Here is a 14,152-nt window from a genome sequence, read left to right on the forward strand (position 1 = left end):
TGTCTATAATCCTAGGTACTCAGATACACAGAGGATTGCAGTTCACAACCAGCCTGGGTAGAAAACTACTCAAGGTTTCATCTTTAGTTAACCAGCATAGAGCCAAGCTGGAGGTATGACTCAATCCATAGGGTGCCACCCATGTATAAGCAAGCTGAGTCTGTGTGAGGTCTCTAAGTTGAAGCCTCAGAAATGGCAGGAAGAAAGGAAAATCAAATTTACTTATTTTCTAAGTCATTTTTTTAAAAGCTGGAATAGTCTATGCTTAATTCTTTTTTAATTTTAATTTTTAATTTATTTCTTATATACAGAGAGGTTACAGTTACATTAATACTTTTCTTTAAAGTCAACTTACTGGTATACCAGTTTGTATGTGATGAAAGTTGCATTTTATGTATATATATATATATATATATGTAGATAGATAGATAGATAGGTATATGTACTTACAAGATCACCCAATCAAGATACTTATGCTAAAAAGAATTCAAATTCCCCTTTGTCATTATCTCCTTTTTTCCTTTAGTGAGTCATTGATCGAGTTTCTTTTTTTTTGTTTGTTTGTTTGTTTTTGGGTCCGGTTGTGGGGCCTGAACTCTGGGCCTGGGTGCTGTCCCTCAGCTCTTCAGCTCAAAGCTAGCACTCTACCACTTGAGCCACAGCGCCACTTCCGGCTTTTTCTTTTTTGCTTATTTGGTGCTGAGGAATCGAACCCACGGCCTCATGCATGCAAGGCAAGCACTCTACCACTGAGCCACCTTCCCAGCCCTGATCTAGTTTCTCGTCACTGGTTAGTTTTGCCTCTCATAGACTTAAAAGTTTATTTTCAGACCTTTTAAGAGAACTTTGAGTTTATGATTATATTATTACTAAGATACAAATTAAATGACTAAGATTTGTTGGTTTAAAAGCTTGAATTTCTGTAGAATTGAGGGGTGGTCAGAGGTTTGGAAACTTCACTGGTTAAATAAAAATTTTTGTGTTAAATTCTGCAGTGGAAATACTGACACAATGAGGTTAACAGAACTTCAATCTCTGAAATGAGATACAGCCTAGTGGAAGGAAGATAGCAGTAGCTGATCTACCCATATCTGTTTCCATACTTGCCTCTTAAATGTTAATTTTGTGGTCCTGTTAATCTTTATATACATTGATTTTTGGCTTAGGTTGTTTCTGTCCATAGACAGACATTGCTTTGAACAAAGAGCCACATTTAAAGTGATAATAGGGTTTGAATTTTTGCCAAAGATATGTTATTTAAAAAAATTGTTCTTAAAAAATGTCGAAATGAGGGGCTGGGAAGGTGACTCAGTGGTAGAGCGCTTGCCTTGCATGCCTGAGGCCCTGGGTTCGATTCCTCAGCACCACATAAGCAAAAAGAAAAAAGCCGGAAGTGGCGCTGTGGTTCAAGTGGTAGAGCGCTAGCCTTGAGCTGAAGAGCTGAGGGACAGTGCCCAGGCCCAGAGTTCAGGCCCCACGACCGGACCCAAAAAAAAAAAAATGTCGAAATGAGTCAAGGCCAGCATTGGCAAAATTCTCAAGACCTTTTCCCCCTTCCTTCCCATTCTGTCTCTCTCCTCCCTCCCCATTCCCCCTTCTCCCTCCTCTCCTTCCCCGCCTCCTTTTACGTCCTTTTCCTACTGGGGATTGAATAAAGGGCTTCATTTTGCTAATAGTCATACCTCTAGCCCCCTTTTCTTGCATTGGTTGGTTTAAAGCTAGGGTCTTGACTTACGTATGAGTTGTGATCCTCTCCTTGTGCTTCCTTGAGTCATGAAGGATGCCACTTTACCCTCCTAATGTTTTATAATTTGAGTCACTGTGTCCAGCTGCTGTGCAAGAATATCTTAAAAGCTAATATTCTTTCTGGATGTGGCAGTTCACCCCTGTAATACCAACTCCTTGGGAGGTGGAGATAGGAGGATTGAGATTTGAGGCCAGCCTAGGCAAAATGTTAGTGAGCTGCTGTCTCAATAAACAAGCCATATAGGTAGTAATAGGTAGTTATATTTATAATCCCAGATACTCAGGAAACATTTGTAGATGTAGAAGGATTGCATTCTGAGTCCTAAGCAAAAAAAAAAAAAAAAAAAAGAGGGCTCATCTGAAAAACAACTGAAAGCAAAAAGGGCTGGAGCCAAGCACAAGGCCCTGAGTTCACACTCCAGTACTGCCAAGAGAACCAAAACTAGCAGTCTTCAAAATGCTAGCGTTTGTTTTCAATTCTTACCTTAACCACTACAGTTCTTCTGTAAGGCAGAAGAACAGCAGAAACTGAAGGATAAAAGAGGAAATCATATTCTTCCATGAGGCCACAGATACAATGAATAGAAATACTGCCACAAATTGTGGGAGTAAAATAAGAGGAAAAAGCCAGGCACTGGATGGCCCAAGCTTATAATCCTAGCTACTCAGGAGGCTGAGATCTGAGGATCACAGTTCAAAGCCAGCACAGGCAGGAAAGACTGTGAGACTCTTTTTTTTTTTTTTGGGTCGGGTCATGGGGCCTGAACTCTGGGCCTGGGCGCTGTCCCTCAGCTCTTCAGCTCAAGGCTAGCGCTCTACCACTTGAGCCACAGAGCCACTTCCAGCTTTTTCTTTTTTGCTTATGTGGTGCTGAGGAATTGAACCCAGGGCCTCATGCATGCAAGGCAAGCGCTCTACCACTGAGCCACCTTCCCAGCCCTGTGAGACTCTTATCTGCAATAAACCACTAGAAAACTGGAAGTGGTGCTGTGGCTCAAGCAGTAGAGCGCTTGCCTTGAGCTGAAGAGCTGAGGGACAGTGCCCAAGCCCAGAGTTCAAGCCCCACAACCAACCAAAAAAGGCGGGGGCAGGGGAGGGGGAAGCAGATCTAGTTTGAATCCTGACCTTTGCAAAATAATTTGCATTTCTGATGAAGTTTACTGCTTGAGTAATCTTTTTTTTTTTTTTTTTCCTCTTTCCCTGCTTGAGAAGAAATTTTAGAAGATAGAGATAAAACCAGCTTTGGAAATCCCTTGGCTAGGATAGGGATTACCACTGGATACAGTGGTAATGTGGATCAAGATAGAGTTAAGAGTAAAAGATTCCTTAACCTTTCTAATATTTTTGTAATACTGACCCTAACCTAGTAGTAATACATTTTGGGGAAAGTCAGATTGTTTGGATGTTTGGAAATTTCAGTCTCATTAATATACTGATCACATGGGCCAAATTGTCTTCTCTGGTGAGCTTCTTGCTTTCTTGCTCTTACATTTTCTCTATTGTGCTGGTGCCATAACAACATAAACTTACAGCCTAGTAATGCAGGGCAAGTGGACTGAGTTTCTTCCTTTCTACCCTGGAACTTTTCCTGTATTAGATGCCAGCTCTGAGGATGTTGAGCCTTGAAGTTCAATGGCAAACCTCAATTCCTAATTTTTCTCCTGTTGGATTAGTTAATGTTGAAATTAGAGGCTGTAAGAGAATAGGTAGAAAGCAGTGCCTGGCTTGAGGATATCTAATAAATGTTAATTTTAGAAGAATGTATTGCTTGTTTGTACTTTTTGAAGGTGCCAGTGGCTTTTAATGGTACTAGAACCTTTTTTTTTTTGTCAGTCGTGGGGCTTGAACTCTGGGCTTAGGTGCTGTCCCTCAGCTCTTCAGCTCAAGGCGAGAGCTTTATTGGAGGTAAGAGTCTCACGGACTTTCCTGCCCGGGCTATCTTTGAACCATGATCCTCAGATCTCAGCTTCCTGAGTAGCTAAAATTACAGGTGTGAGCCACTGGGGCCCGGCTTACATCAGGTTCTTAATTCAGCCATTTATTATTCGTGGTAAGTTTTCTGTACTTACTAATATCCCTAAAGACACTTTTCTTCATAGCTTTCCAAGTTAAATAAAAAATTGTAATAATAAAAATACATCTTATACTTTCCATTTGAGGTCCGTTCCCCCCCCCCCCCCCCCCCCCCCTGGAGTCCTGGGGCTTGAACTCAGGGCCTGGGCTCTGTCCCTGAGTGCCTCTGTGCTCAAGGCTGGTAATTCTATCACTTGGGCCACAGCTCCACTTCCGGCCTTTTCTGTTTATGTGGTGCTGAGGAATCAATCCCAGGGCTTCATGCTTACTAGGCAGGCACTCTACCACTGGACCATTTGAGTTTTAAAATGATTATTTTTGGTATTATTTACCTGACTAAATAAAAGGCATCTTGGCTGGAGCAAGTGCTCAGTGCTAAAGGACTTGCTAAGCATTTGAAGCTTTGAGTTTCATCCTTAGCACTATAAGCCAACACACAAACAGATCACCTACCACCCCTTGGAAAATTTGACCTGAACTTCAGATTTAAAGACTTGCTTTTTCCCCTTTTTCCTATGTCTTACATCATGTACCTCTTCTATAGCTGACAAAACCGGGCACCGGTGGCTCATGCCTGTAATCCTAGCTACTGAGGAGGCTGGGATCTGAGGATCACGGTTTAAAGCCAGCCCAGGCAGGAAAGTCCGTGAGACTCTTATCTCCAATAAACCACTAGAGAACTGGAAGTGGTGCTGTGGCTCAAGTGGTAGAGTGCTCAAGCCCAATCCAAATAAAGAAGTTAGTGTATCTATCATACTTTCTTTTCTGTCATTTTTCCAGTAATTTAGAATAGTATTTTTGCTTTGTCTTTACTTCATTTGGAATTGTAGTTTCATGATTATTATCAGCAAGGTAGAAAGCCTGTTTCTTTGGACAATGCTGACATACTAAATGACTTTGAAAATTAATCGTTTGAATACATACTGAATGCCAAGATGCCCTTTTCTAATTAAAAAAAAATACGCTTTACCTTTTTTTGGTGCCTTGGGTGTTCTTGGGGCTTGAACTCATGGGTTGGGTGCTGTCTTTGAGCTTCTTTTGCTCAATTCTAGCACTCTGTCCCTTGAGCTATGGTTCTACTTCTGGCTTTTTTTTTTTTTTTTTGGTAGTTTATTGGAGATGAGTCTCACAAATTTTCCCGTAGGCTAGCGTTGAACCATGGTCATCAGATACTGGCCTCCTGATCTAATAAATGTCTAGTATCCAGAATGTATGAAGAACAGTTAGAAACAATAACAAAGTCAAATGCATGCTGGCCATTGCTGTGATGTCTCATGCTACTCAGGAGGTTTGCCTTCCTTAAGTAAAGCATGCTGATGAATTTTACTTTTTGGCCTAAGCTGAAAAAGTTATGTTTCTTTTGTATGTATTTGGGTGGCACTCTTATTTAGCCTGCTGTTTACGTGAGATAACTATTGCTAGTTTAAAAGGGTGGGTCTTTTTCTGGGAATATGTTGAATTGAAGATGGTGTTGAGGTCAAGACAATTTCTGATCTATTGACCATTAAATAATTTAAGGAGAACTGCTTAGAAAGACCAGTTATTTGAACTCACCATGTAAATTTAGCCCACATTGTGATGTGTGGTTATGGAGGTCATTTGAGTTTTTATTGGCTTCTTTTCATTGCCAAAATATAAATTTTAAGTAGGCCTATAGAAGAGCAGGAGGTGCCAATGGCTCATGCCTGTAATCCTAGCTACTCAGGAGGCTGAGATCTGAGGATTGCGGTTCAGAGCCAGCCCGGGCAGGAAAGTCCTTGAGACTTTTTTTTTTTTTGTTCGGTTGTGGGGCTTAAACTCTGGGCCTGGGAGCTGTCCCTCAGCTCTTCAGCTCAAGGTTAACACTCAATCACTTGAGCCATAGCTCCACTTCCTGCTTTTTCTGCTTATATGGTGCTGAGGAATCCAACACTGGGCCTCATGCATGCAAGGCAAGCACTTTACAGGAGCCACCTTCCCAGCCTGTGAGACTCTTTTATCTCCAATAAACCACTCAGAAAACCGGAAGTGATACTGTAACTCAAGTGGTAGAGCATTAGCCTTGAGCTGAAGGGCTGAGGGACTGCGCCCAGGCCCAGAGTTTCAAGCCCCATGACCCCCCACCCCCTCCCCCAAAAAAGAGCAGGCCCTTTTCATTTCACACAGACATGTTCATTTTGAATTTTGTCTTCTTTAAATATCTTCTTTGGTTGACAGGTGTGTGTATGTGTGTGGTGTGTGCGTGCGTATGTGTGGGCGCATGTACACGCACAAGTCCTAGGGCTTGAACTCAGAGCCCAGGTGTTGTCCCTGTCATAGCTCTACTTCTGGCTTTTTTTTTTTTTTAATTAGTTAATTGGAGATGAGTCTCATGGACTTTTCTGCCTGAGCTGGCTGAAAAGTTCCATTTCTTCTGTATGTATATTCGAATTATGTCCTAAGATTGCAGTTTCCTGAGTAGCTAGGTTTACAGGCATGAGCCACCAGGTACCCAGTGGTTGACAGTTTTTATTTATTTATTTATTTTTTTGTCGGTCGTAAGGCTTGAACTCTGGGCCTAGGCACACTCCCTCACTCTTCAGTTCAAGGAAAGCACTCTACCACTTAATCCACAGTGCCACTTCCGACAGTTTTTAATTTAGATGACAGCAGTTAAAATTTGTTACTTTTTTTTTTTTTTTTAAATTTTTTGGGTCCGGTCATGGGGCCTGAACTCTGGCCTGGGAGCTGTCCCTCAGCTCTTCAGCTCAAGGCTAGCACTCTACCACTTGAGCCACAGCGCCACTTCCGGCTTCTTTCTTTTTGCTTATGTGGGGCTGAGGAATCGAACCCAGGGCCTGGAGCATGCAAGACAAAGCGCTCTACCACTGAGCCACCTTCCCAGCCCTAAATGTTTCTTTTTATTGTTATATTGTATGTTTAAAGGATAGATCTGCATTTTCATCCTGCTTTCTAGTCCTTCTAGATGCCTGTTAGTCTGTGTGAAACTCAGTAAGAATTTACAGTCTGCTTATTAGAAAGGGAGCGAACATTATCATTCTTAATAAAATATTCATATATTGATAACTATGCCGATTAGCTTGGTTTGGGGTACTGTTAGATATTTTTTTAGTGTTGCTTACATTTGAATGTTCTCTATAATTAGTGTTTAGGCAAAATAAGAAAAGAGAATATACATACTTATTTATACATGGACATACTCTTGAGTTTCTTTAGCAAATTGACCTTTAGAATAGGTTGCTTGTTTTTCTAGAAAAGAAAACTATTAGGCAGCTGTAGGGAAAGGGAATAGTAGTGTGAGAGTGGAGTTTGGAGATTGTGGGAGGTTTTTTGGCGTGTGTATGCATCAGTCCTGGGACTTGAATTTGGAGCCTGGGTGCTGTCCCTGAACTTGCATGCTCAAAGTTAGTGCTTTACCATTTGAACCACATCTCCTCTTCCAGCTTTTTCAATTTATTGGTCTCATAGAATTTAACTGCTGGGCTGACTTTGTACCTCAATTCTCAGATCTTTGTCTCCTGTAAAATTGTGTTTTTTTAATATAGGATCCAGAAGTGAAGCATATTATCATAAACATAATAAAACTTGACAGGTTTCAAAATGACACTGGCTCTTTTTATTTTTGTCGGTCGTGGGCCTTGAACTCTGGGCCTGAGTGCTGTCCCTCAGCTCTTCAGCTCAAGGCTAGCCCTCTACCACTTGAGCTACAACGCCACTTCCGGTTTTCTGGTGGTTTACTGGAGGTAAGAGTGTCATGGATTTTCCTGCCCAGGCTGGCTTTGAACCACGATCCTCAGATCTCAGCCTCCTGAGTAGCTAGGATTACAGGCGTGAGCCACCGGCTCGACTTTTTTTTTTTGTCTTGGGCTTGAACTCAAGGCTTAGGTGCTGTCCTTGAGCTCTTTTGCTCAAGGCTAGCCCTCTACCACTTAGCACCACACCTCCACTTCTGGTTTATGAGTGGTTAATTGGATGCAAGAGTCTCACAGGGACTTTGCTCCCTATGCTGGCTTTGAACTGTGATAGTCAGATCTCAGCCTCTTGAGTAGCTAGGATTACTGGCACCTGGCAGATGGGCATGTTTTGTTATCATAACTTTTGTCAAGGATTTTAGTTGCCTTAAAAATTTATTCTTTTATGCCAGGTGCTGGTGACTCATGCCTGAAATCCTAGCTACTCAGGAGGCTGAAATCTGAGGATTCCAGTTCAGAGCCAGCCTGGGCAGTAAAGTCTGTGAGACTCTTATTTCCAATTAACTACCAGAAAATTGCAAGTGGTGCTGTGGCTTAGAGTTCAAAGTGGTAGAGTGCTAGCCTTGAGTGAAAAAGCTCAGGGAAAGCTCCCAGGCCCTGAGTTCAAGCTACTGACACCACCCCTCCCATATATATATATATATATATATATATATATATATATATTCTTCAGGGTTTTTTTCTTTTTTCTTTTTTTCTGGTTTTGTCACTCACTTCTTCTTCTTTTTTGCTTATGTGGTGCTGAGGAATCGAACCCAGAGCCTCATGCATGCAAGCAAGCGCTCTACCACTGAGCCACCTTCCCAGCCCTTCAGGTTTTTTTTTCTATCTTAACACATTGACCAATTTTCTTTTCTGTTTACATAAGAAAGAAAAGCTCTTAACGCTCACTATAAAACACAACTAAACACCCTTTCAAGATCTTATTTGAAGAAAATATTACCAAAAAAACCCTTATTTGTAAAATGACTCTTCATAAAGATGGGTCATTAGGGGTCATTTGTCCAAGAAAATTGACTTACAATTTTATTCTTTGGTAGGAGGGATAGGTTTTGTGGTTTAGTGTTAAGATACAATTATATGTAAGGAGGCAGAAGTCATTACAATGGTATATTTAGGAAAATTTGTTGCCATGAATTTCTGAAATTTAATGTTTTTTTTTTAAGGAAACAGTCTGTGCATTGCTGATGGCAACTGAACTGCTCTCACCAGCACAGTAGGGGAGACAAGAGGGCATCAGGAAACAGTTCTCCCCTCCCCTCCCCTCTCCTCCCCTCTCTTCCTATTTTCTGCTTTCCTCTCGTCTTTTTTTTTTTTTCTTCCTTTTTTCTGTTTTCTTTTAAACCAGAGGTTAACAGAGAGTGAACCCAGGACATTCATGAGTGCAGGAATTTGCCTTCTCAAAGGTGGACCTTGGAAACTAGCCAAAGGAACAAAAGTCAGGAAACCTTTTTTCCAACACTGTAGGTAGTCTTTCTCATCTTCCCGTAGCAATTATAAATATTTAACTACCTCTGGCATTTAGAATGATCTTGTGCTGCTTAATTCAATTAATTTCTAGTGATTGATTGATAATTTCCCATTATCTTAATAACTGAGACTTAAACATTTATATTTGTTGTCTGTTAAATATAAGGCTTTTTTTCTTCTTAAGGCATAGGACACATTTCTTCTGCCTTATAAAAGTTAGATCTAAAATTTTTTAAATTATAAAGTGATGCCACTTTTGTAATCTTTCATTGGGGATGTGAAATTAGAAAATAACATTACTGATTTCTTATAATATTAATTGTTTAATATATCTGAATTGAAGTATGAAGAAACTGTGTTCTGCAACAGAAGTGATTATTAAAAGCAAGTCAGAACATAGTATCTCTTTAGCATTCTTAAAATTCAAAATTCTCTGATGATAGATGACTGTGTTCCTTTACCTCCCTCTGAAAGGATCATGTTGAAGAGAAAAATCCTTATAAAACTAATTATCTTAAAAAGTGCCCCATAAAATTTCTTACTCATTTGGTCATAGTTAATCTTTTATGAGAGCACAAAGCTTCCTTTTGCCTATTTTCTTGAGATTTGAAGAGCAATAAGGTACCTGTGCAGTAAAATCAAATGTTAATGTCTAAAAATACCATAGTACAATTACTTTGCTTTTGACTCCCTGTATTTAGGTCCACATTTGAAAAAGTAGTTGTCAGCAATTTAGCAAGTAAATGAAGACAAATGATACCGATCCCTATTTTTTCTATAGTAGAATCCCTTTAAGCAATGTGTTCAGAACTGCTCTTACCAAAAAATAAAAAAGTCAAAGCCGGGTGCTGGTGGCTCATGCCTGTAATCCAAGCTACTCAGGAGGCTGAGATCTGAGGATCTCTGTTCAAGCCAGCCCAGGCAGGAAAGTCCTTGAGACTCTTATCTCCAGTAAACCACTAGAAAACCGGAAGTGGATCTGTGGCTCAAGCGGTAGAGCACTCACCTTGAGCTGAAGAGCGCAGGGACAGCGCCCAAGCCCAGAGTTCAAGCCCCATGACCCAAAAAAAAAAAAAGTCGTTTCATGTAAATGAAGAATGAGCTTCACATTCTGCATCACGTATGTAGTGCGAAGATTATGTAAGATTGACTTTTTGGTCATTATATTTTGAAACCAGACTTTTACATGGTGCAGTGACATTATTACTGGTTATGGGTTCCAATGACTTAGTACCACTATAGGTTTTTTGATATAGCAATGTGATTGTAATGTGGATTTTAGCAGTTACTGTCTTACTGGAATTTTTTTTCCTGGAAAGGATGGTTGTTTTTATGATTAGGAAATGGTGGTATTTTAGCTGTTTATCTGTGCCCCACAGTTGGCAGAGGAATGCAGTATGCTGATCATGAAATTGCAGCTAGAGTTCTCAATAGTCCTAGTCTAACTTAGTGTTTCCAAAAACACTAAAGCAGAAAAGGCAAAAGGTAGAAAAGGCAACTTTTGTTTTGTTTTTAATATGTCACTTGGAGGTATTAGTGAGTCAGTTTTTAGTCAGTTTTGTTTTACTACATCTTTTTCAAGGTATGGTCATAGTTGGGATAAAGGTCACACAAGCATTCAGGACTTTGAGGAGATGACAGTTGACATTACAGTGGCAGCTACATAGGGGTGGGAACCTTTTGCCCTTTTTGCATCACCATTGCCTACTTACTACTCAGAAATATTTGTCAAATAAAGTAAACACCCTTGGTATAACTGATACAGGCCAAAATAGAATAAATGAATAAGTAAGTAAACTTAGTTAAAACGTGCTCCTCCCTGTCCCTTCTTCCCCAAAGATTTTAGGAGGCCTAGTCTGAGTCTTTTTCATCATTTATTTGGTTTAATTTGATTAATCTCTGTAGTTTTTCCACTTCGTAGTGGGGATTCTTTGTGGTGGAAAAGCAGTCCTGACACTTGAACTACAGGGGCTATCTATTTGATTAGACAGATATTTTACTTCCCACTTGAGCAATACCTCCAGCTCTTTTTTGCTTTAGTTATTTTTCATGTAGGAACTTTTTCTTTCTTTCCTTTTTCTTTTTCTTTTTTTGTTTTGGTTGGTGTGGGGCTTGAACTGTGGGACTGGGTGCTGTCCCTCAGCTCTTCAGCTTAAGGTTAGCGCTCTACCACTTCAGCCATAGTGCCACTTCTGGTTTTCTAGTGTTTATTGGAGATGAGTTTCATGGGCTTTACTGCCCAGGCTGGCTTTGAACTGCAATCCTCAGATCTCAGCTTCCTGAGTAGCTAGGATTACAGGTGTGAGCCACCAGCACCTGGTTTGGATCAGGCACTTTGCAGAGAGCTGGTCAGACTAACAGGTTTCACCATGACCTTTTCATTCATAGACTTTATATAGCTGGGATTATAGGCTTGTACAATAAGTACATACAGTTTATTAGTTGAGATATTGTTTTAGGAATAGCTCAGATTCTACACATGAGCCATTGGGCTCACTGCACTCGATTCAGTGCTGGAGATTGAACCTGGAATCTCCTACATGCTGTGCAAGTGCTCTCCTACTGAACTATAACTGCAAGCTGTATCCCCTCCCCCCCTTTATTTATTTTTTTTCCACACAGTGTCTTATACAGTTGACCAGACAGGTTTCAAACTCACTGTCTGGCCCAGGCTGGCCTTGATTTTTTTTTAATTGGCAAGATTAAAAAAAATGTTATTGTTAAGTAGTTGTACACAGTCATGTTATAAATATAATGTCACCCCTTCAATCATTTTTCCCTCATCTTTCTCCATCCCATTCCTACCCTCAAGTTACGTAGTTCAGTTTTTATATAATGTACATTGAATATAATGATTACATTTTCTTGCTCTTCCTCCATTTGTGTGACACCCCCCACCCCACTCAAAAAACATGTTTCTGCTTCCTAGTATTTGTTTTGTTAAAGAATTCATTAGTTGTTCAAAGGAGTTACACCTTTGACTCCTTCCCTAAGAATACCATCATTTAGTCAATTTGTATATGCATAGAGCCTTGTATATGTTTTCATGCATGTTTGTATTTTAGATGTAGCATTTTACATATGAGAGAAAACGTGTATCATTTGTCTCTCTGAGCCTATCTTCACTTAATGTAATTTTTTCTAGGTCCATTTTCTGAAAATGATATTATATTGTTCTTTCTAATGGATGAGTAAAATTCCATTGTGTACATATACCACATTTTCTTGATCCACTCATCCATTGTAGGGCCATCTAGGCCATTCCCATAACTTGGCCATCATAAATATTACAGCAGTGAACATGGATGTGCAGGTGTCTTTACTGTATCCTGACTTGTAATGCTTTGGGTAGATGCCCAAGAGTGGTATGACTGGGTCATAGGGTAATTCTATATTTAGGTTTTGTTTTTTTTTATTTTTGAGGAATCTCCAGACTGTCTTCCAGAGTGGTTGCACTAATTTACATTTTCACCAACAGTGTAATAAGGTTCCTTTCCCTCTACATCACCACCAACATTTGCTATTTGTATTTTGTTGTTGTTGGTGGTAGTGGTTGTGGGGCTGAAACTTAAATGCTGTCCCTGAGCCTTTTCACTCAAGGCTAGCACTCTATCACTTTGCCACAGTGCCACTTCCAGTTTTCTGGTAGTTAATTGGGGAGAAGAGTCTCATGGACTTGCCTGCCCAGGCTGGCTTTGAGCCATGATCCTCAGATTTCAGTCTCCTGAATAGCTAGGATTACAGGTGTGAGCCACTTGTGCATGGCTTATTGTTCGTATTTTTGATGCTGGCCAATATTAATGTGTGAGATGGGATTTCAGTGTTGTTTTGATATGCATTTCCTTTATACTCAGGGATGTTGAGTGTTTCCTAATGTGTTTATTGGCCATTCCCTCCCCCCCCTTTTTTGGGGGGGAGGTCTGGTCGTGGGGCCTGAACTCTGGGCCTGTGCACTGTCCCTCAGCTCTTTAGCTCAAGGCTAGCACTCTACCACTTGAGCCACAGCACCATTTCCGGCTTTTTTCTTTTTACTTATGTGGTGCTGAGGAATCGATGCAAGGCAAGCACTCTACCACTGAGCCAACTTCCCAGCCCCTCCCCTTTTTAAAGAAATCTTAGATGTCTCTATTTGGCTCAGCTGCACATTAATTGGGTTATTAATTTTTGAGGATTTATTTCTTTTGCTCTTTGTATGTTCTAGATATTAGGCCCTTGTTGGATATATAGCTAATAAAGATCTTCTTCCAGTCTGTATGGGTTTGAATTTGAAATCTTCCTGCCTTAGCCTCCCAAGTAGCTGGTATTAGGTCTATAGCTAGGATTGTGTGGGTGTGGGTGTTAGCCCACAGCTCCACTTCCAGGTTTTTGATGGTTAATTGAAGTTGAGAATCTCACAGACTTTCCTGCCTGGGCTGGCTTTGAACCACAGCCTCTTAACTATTTAGAATTATAGGCATAAGCCACTGGCACATGGCTCACAAGTTCAGTGTTATCCATAATTTTGACTGCATCTTGAATTCAGTTTTATATCAACCTCTAATTGCCAGCTGGCCATATATCGACTTTGGGAGGTCACTAGCATATCATGGTTGTCCAGTTTCCTTGTATACTACCCTTTGATATTCTTCTGTACATTATTATTCATTTGTGTTACTTCATGTCATTTTAACAATTCACTCAAAGAATGAGTTGTATCTTCAGGTATGGAAATTATCATAAAGGAACAAGGTCTTTTGGACTTATTTCTATCAAATATAGATTGTTGCTAGTGACTAGAGTACTTTGTGTTTAGAATTATGTGTCATTGCCTTTTTTTCTTAATCAAAAAGGTAGATCTCTTGATAGGAGCCAGTTATGTGTACAGAAGATGTTAAACTAGAAAGTCTAAGTTTAGAGTGGCTGAGATCTTAGGTTTTTTGTTTGTTTGTTTGTTTGTTTTAAAGAACCTGTTCCTGTAGCAGTAAGACTTACCTGAGAAGCTATCAAAAATGATACTTGGGGCTGGGAAGGTGGCTCAGTGGTAAAGTGCTTGCCTTGCATGCATGAGGCCCTAGGTTTGATTCCTCAGCACCACATAAGCAGAAAAAGCCGGAAGTGGTGCTGTGGCCCAAGTGGTAGAGTGCTAGCCTTGA

The 14,152-nt window shown here is 40.3% G+C and overlaps 1 protein-coding gene across 2 annotated transcripts in view; it reads left to right on the top strand.

The window, feature by feature from the left end:
* The window catches only part of Mtmr3 (myotubularin related protein 3), a 113,233-nt gene that overhangs the window by 33,706 nt on the left and 65,375 nt on the right, over positions 1 to 14,152 (top strand). The window lies entirely within an intron of this gene.

The sequence above is a fragment of the Dipodomys spectabilis genome, unplaced genomic scaffold, assembly GCF_019054845.1.
Source record: "Dipodomys spectabilis isolate Male_0828 unplaced genomic scaffold, ASM1905484v1 ptg000416l, whole genome shotgun sequence".
NCBI classification, from domain to species: Eukaryota; Metazoa; Chordata; class Mammalia; order Rodentia; family Heteromyidae; genus Dipodomys; species Dipodomys spectabilis.